Source organism: Rhipicephalus sanguineus, chromosome 4 (assembly GCF_013339695.2).
Source record: "Rhipicephalus sanguineus isolate Rsan-2018 chromosome 4, BIME_Rsan_1.4, whole genome shotgun sequence".
Taxonomy (NCBI): domain Eukaryota; kingdom Metazoa; phylum Arthropoda; class Arachnida; order Ixodida; family Ixodidae; genus Rhipicephalus; species Rhipicephalus sanguineus.
In genome coordinates this window covers 59333381-59339443 of record NC_051179.1, presented here as the reverse complement: position 1 = coordinate 59339443, position 6063 = coordinate 59333381, and the positions used below count along the sequence as shown (strand labels likewise).

The window sequence follows — 6063 nt, the reverse complement described above, 5'->3', positions numbered from 1 at the left end:
GTCCTTGGAGGCGTAGTCATAGTTAAGGCACTTCATGAGCATTACACAAATTCTGTTTCAGGTAGAACAATTTGATTGAAAGCTCTAACCCTGCGGCCAGAAGGTGGAACTACTGTGCCTTTGCAGAAACTCTACATGAAGCTTATCCACGAATGGTATGGAAGGAAAAGGAACTTCAGCAGCTTGGATGGGTGAGCTTGCTTGAAGCATTCCTGGCCGTTGTTATCAAAAAGCGTTAGTTGCTTTGTTTTTTAAATGAAGTGGCTGCGTGATCACAACAGCTGTCATGAAGCACAGCGAAAAATCAATTTAATGTTGCAGCTATATCTTGTTCAACGTGGTATTCTGCTGCCGAAAATTGGCCACAGCTTCAGTATACAGTGAACACCGAATATATTTGAAAGTGCTATTCTGGCATGTAACGATGAGAAAATATTTGGTTTCTTGGCATTTCCAAAAAGTTGTCACTAAATAGCAGGGTTTTTTTGTGTTAGTATTTAATATATGTTCTTTTGCAGATTGGGTTCATGCGTTCAGTCAGCAGCTCAAGAAAGACCCGGAAATTGCAAATTAAACCACGTTTTGCACTGACCTCTAACACTTCTGAACAAACAACTGATATCTCGTGCGCTGAAGCACAGCGTGAGCTAAGGGTGAGGGCCACAATTTTTAGCCAGTCCTCCTGGTCATTTTCATTTGCTCTGGGAAAAAAATTTTTGGTTTCATATTAAGTCAGCACTCCACGTATACCATTGTTTCTGCAGATGCATTAATGGCATGCATCTTGGATGCCAGTGTTTGAATAATTATTGTGACCTAATTCACGGGTATTTGTGGCATAGCACTTACGTAATATTCCTTACTGATTCACAGGCAATTTCAGAAACTCTCACAGACCCAGATCGAATTGATCTTTCAAGAATGAACATGTTGCTGCGTGCAACCATTCAAATACGGCAGCAAAATCCAGTTGAGGAGCTCCCTGTATACCTTCTGAATGCAGCTGTGGTAAGCATATCTCCATAAACATGTAACATTATACATGTATGGCTTCACATTTGTGAACTGTCTTTTTCTTAAGCTGCTTCTGAACGAAATGTTCTTCCAATAAATTTTCATTTCACTACTAAGAACAGCAGCGTTCACACCTTTGTCCGCATGCTTTTTTCAATGCACAGGCTCCTGAGTATACATGCTTAGTGCATAGTCCATTTGCAAAGCACGGTGCATGAAAAGCAAAAGGCGGGAAGCATCACTAGAACAGGCAAAATCCGAGTGATTCGTACAGTTATGCTGTTAGCAAGAGAGCAAAAAAACATGGATTGAAAGTAACCGTTTTTCGCGAAATATAAATTGTTGAAAAATGGGGCTTCTGTTACAAAGTATGTAAGCTTCACCAATTTAAAAAGAGCTCATGGAAGTTTTCAATGTGCCCAAGAACAAACCACCTTAACTCAAAAACTTATACACTGAGTGTTTCTTAAGCCATTTATTTTATGAAAAGCTATGTGCCTAATGAATGTGACATTTGAGTGCCGTGTGTACTGTCTTTTCAGTTGGCATGGAGGTTGAGATTAGGTTTGGGGCATCATTGCACACTATGGAAAGTGAACTTCATAGAATGCTGGAAAAGGTCAGCTTGAGCAGCTCTGTTCATATTGACAGCTATCTACGTCCTAAAAAATCAGAATTTTCTTTAATATCTATGGTGAGCACCTGGGAGAAAACATAAATAAGGTGGCATTAATTCAGTGCACTGAGGTGCTTAATCCTTTCTAGGAACAATGGCTAATAAAAATATGTCAGTGAGCACACCAAAGGGGCTTTGCTACAGATAAGTTTAACACCTTAAAATAAATGGTTCTTTGCAGTCCATTAAGTTTTATGGTGTATGATGAAAAATAGCGCGAATAAACGTAAGACAAGACGAAGAAGGCTACAGCACAAGCGCATACTGACAACTGAACTTTTATTAGAAAGACGGAAATATATAGGAAGCCCAAACCATATGTTCACCACGAACAGAACCAAAACCCCCAGATGTGCGCATCCAGGTGTCTTATCTCTGCCTTATTTAACGCAAGGGAAGGCTTTGCGACACAATCATCTCCAGCTTTCAAAATGAAAAAAGCTTCAACGAGCTCACGTGCTGTCTGGTCCCTATCACGTGCGAGCACTTTGGAATCACCTACACTCACGGCATTGCAGGGTAAAATTTGACGAAGGCTGACCATTCAAAGATCGACGGTGATCTTGCAGGCGCGTATTCAGACAGCGGCCTGTCTGTCCCATATAGCATTTACCGCACGTGAAAGGCCCTATCACGTCCCTATCACGTGCGAGCACTTTGGAATCAGACAAGCGAGGAGTACACCTACACTCACGGCAGTGCTTGGGTCAAATTTGACGAAGGCTGACCATTCAAAGATCGGCGGTGATCTTGCAGGCGCGTATTCAGACAGCGGCGTGTCTGTCCTATGTAGGATTTACCGCACGTGAAAGGCACCTGATACAAAACTCCCTTGACACAAACCAAAGGGCTGTCCCTCTATTTCACCTTACATTCATGCCATTTCTGCACAGTGTTTCCCATCCCTTTCATGCACGGTGTTTCCCATCTTCTCAAGAAGGTTGGTGCTAGATATGATATTGATGTTGTTTTTTCGGCTAAGAATAAGCTTGGTAGAGTATGCGCCACGGTTGAAAGGAAGGTGGACGGGACTGCGCCGAAATGGCATGAATGTAAGGTGAAACACAGGAACAGCCCTTCGGTTTGTGGCAAGGGAGTTGTGATTCAGGTGCCTTTCACGTGCGGTAAATGCTATATAGGAGAGACAGGCCGCTGTCTGAATGCGCGCCTGCAAGATCACCGTCGATCTTTGAATGGTCAGCCTTCGTCAAATTTGGCCCTGCACTGCCGTGAGTGTAGGTGTACTCCTGGCTTGTCTGATGCCAAAGTGCTCACACGTCATAGGGACCAGACGGCACGTGAGCCCGTTGAAGCTTATTTCATTTGGAAAGCTGGAGATGGGGGACTGTGTGGCAAAGCCTTCCCTTGCGTTAAATAAGGCAGAGATAAGGTACCTGAATGCGCACATCTGAGGGTTTTGGTTCTTTCCGTGGCGAATATGTGGTTTGGTCTTCCTATATATTTTCTTCTTTCTAATAAAAGTTCAGTTGTTAGTATGAGCTTGTGCTGTAGCCTTCTTTGTCTTGTCTTACGTTTGTTCGCGCTATTTTCATTCATCATGAATTACCAACTCGCCAAACAGTCTAGTCTTCTAAGTTTATGGTTTATTTGGCTTGTCATAAATGTACAAAGTTGCCCTGAATAACAATAAATAAAAACGTAACCCACTAATAAGCTTTCCTTTCCACATTTCTTGTTGTTATTCAGTGCAGATTGCCACATGTGACTTAATATATTTTATTATTTGAGGAGGCTAATGTTTATCTGCAACCTTTAAGAGTGGCTCAAAACAGTGCGCTTGTTATATTATGGTGGAAATGTTATAAAACTGCTACATGATAAGGCTTTACATTGGGATGCAATAAACTTTTTTTAGGACCAGCATGATACCAGCAAGCTTCTTCTAGGGCCGTGTGTTATCATGGAACCTCGATCAGAAAGAACTGTATGCAAGAAACACACTGTGCGCCTTGTGCCCGGATGTTCCGTTGAACGTGGACTGATTCTGTGTTTGACTTTTTGTTTCATACTTGATCTCGTATCTGCATGCGTTTGGATAAACTTTAGGGTTGTTGCAAACCATCCTAGTAAAGAACAACACATTTGAGCAATGCTTTATGTCACATCGGCTGAAAGCTTTGTTCAAGCAGCTGAATAGCTGCCTCGCGAGGACAAGCTACAAGGCTGACCGGGCTGAAAACTGAATATGTAGGTTTCGTGTTCATTCCAAGTGTGCTGATGTTCATCGTACTGACTTGTGTACTATAGTTTACTCATGAGTTTCTAGTCTGGCCTTGCATTGCCTGTATGTGCTGTACTTGTCTCCATCTCACCATGCATGCAAAAGGTTTTCTGCAAAATAAAGGAGTCAAAAGTGTTTTCCACACATCTTACTGATGTTGTACTGCCAGCCGGAATAGCAGGCCTTGTTAGCAGTACTGTTATGCTGCGAGTATTATTTCATAGGGTTGAGTGCCATCAGCAATAGGCTTCAGCTTTCAGATCATGCCCATGTGAAGCATGGGCGAAAGCTATCACAATTGTAGCCTCACATAGATTTTGTAACAGTGGAATTTCTTTTAATATATATATATATATATATATATATATATATATATATATATATATATATATATATATATATATATATATATATATATATATATATATATATATATATATATATATATATACGTTCTACAAAGAGCGTTCAATAGGGCTATTAAAACAGACCTAGCTGCTGGAACTCTGATCCAGCTAGTAAGTGGGACGCTGAGCGCATAGGGCCCAGTGCAAGTAACCGAACACTGTTCCGCATAGCTGAGCTTTATCTGGAGCACTAGTTGCGCCTACATAAGCGGAACTTTTTTGCAAAAAAGTTCCGCTTACTAGCTGGAACTTATCTGGAACTAGATTAAGAGTGTAGTTTCTGTAAACACGGAATTGAACTTCGGCAACATGACTATTTGGCCTATAGTTGGAATCGGTTCATGTTTAAGAAGCGCGAAGAAAACGGGTACGAAGCAGAGAAAACACACAGGACTTGTGCTTTCTAACAACTGATTTTATTATCGGAAAAAACTCGGTCTTTTTATCCGTACAGAACTGCGCGAATCGCTTCTGGCAACACATCAGCGCACATAGCGAAACCACATGAAAAGACAATCACAATAAAGCAGAAAGTAGGGATATCTCTTTGTCTGATAGGGCAATTGAAGGATGAATTTTGACAGCACAAAGATGATTGCAGTAAGTCATCCTTCAATTGCCCTATCAGACAAAGAGATATCCCTACTTTCTGCTTTCTAACGCGATAGAGTTAAAGAGCTCGTTTCGCAGAAATTCCGGTGTCGGCGTCGGTGTCGGCGTCGTTGGTTGTGAGCGAAAAATCATCATCTTGTCCGTCATCGAAAAATCGAGAAAGCTGCAAATAAAATAAATAATAAAAATGTTGGGTCCGAGTGAGAATCTAACCCAGGCCGCCTGCGTGGCAAGCAGGTGCTCTACCATACAGCCACGCCTCTGCTTGGAACTGCACTGAAAGTAACTTTCATGCTCCACAAACATACGCGTCTTGTATATCTATCTATCTATCTATCTATCTATCTATCTATCTATCTATCTATCTATCTATCTATCTATCTATCTATCTATCTATCTATCTATCTATCTATCTATCTATCTATCTATCTATCTATCTATCTATCTATCTATCTATCTATCTATCTCAGCTTAGTCATGGCAAGGAGCAAGATCTGCGGAAGGGCGCACATTCAGGTTATATGCCTTCATTGACTGCTGAATGTGCCTGAGTGAACACATCGAGCGGGATTAAGCACAGATGCGACCGGAAGCACTGCACGCAAGCTCGCTCTTTTGCGACAGAAAATACCACGAAGCAATTAGTTTCGTAACCAATGATGGAAGGCTTGTCATCACGCGGTCAGGGTCGCCTTCTCCTCGAGAAATGTTTGAAGCGGAAGTAATCAGCGCTTCAGGCGTTTTCCCATAATGCGAGAACCTGTCGAGCGTAAGGTGTAGGTGTGGAGGGAGTACTGCTGGAGAGTAAAAAGTCCTGTCTTTGGGATAACGTGTGTAGTGAGTTGGCCATTCGACACGAAGAATGCGAGTGCGGATCGCGAGATCCGGCTCATCATTTTTTGTCCCGCGCGCTCGTCGGTAGAGCAGCATGTTTATCGTTTAAGAAATGGGGTCCGGCAAGCAGATATAATCGCTTCAGTGCTATACAGTGCATTGTTAGAAGCATTCAAGCTGTTAGACTGGGAAAAAATTGGGAGGGGTGAGGATCAACGGTGTCGGTGAACACCTCAGCCATCTTCGGTTTACGGGTTATACAATCCTGTTGAGCAGCG

At 42.1% G+C, this 6063-nt stretch overlaps 1 long non-coding RNA gene across 2 annotated transcripts; it reads left to right on the top strand.

Annotated features, from left to right (window-relative positions):
* The first annotated feature begins 568 nt into the window (after window positions 1–568).
* Window positions 569–3634, top strand: LOC119388781 (uncharacterized). 2 transcript variants are annotated; one of them, XR_007415765.1, is made up of 3 exons: window positions 569–653; window positions 874–1008; window positions 3567–3634. It is a non-coding gene; the product is annotated as an uncharacterized LOC119388781 (long non-coding RNA). The 2 variants fall into 2 exon arrangements; XR_007415764.1 differs by lacking the exon at window positions 3567–3634 and adding an exon at window positions 1557–1634.
* The last annotated feature ends 2429 nt before the right edge of the window (window positions 3635–6063 follow it).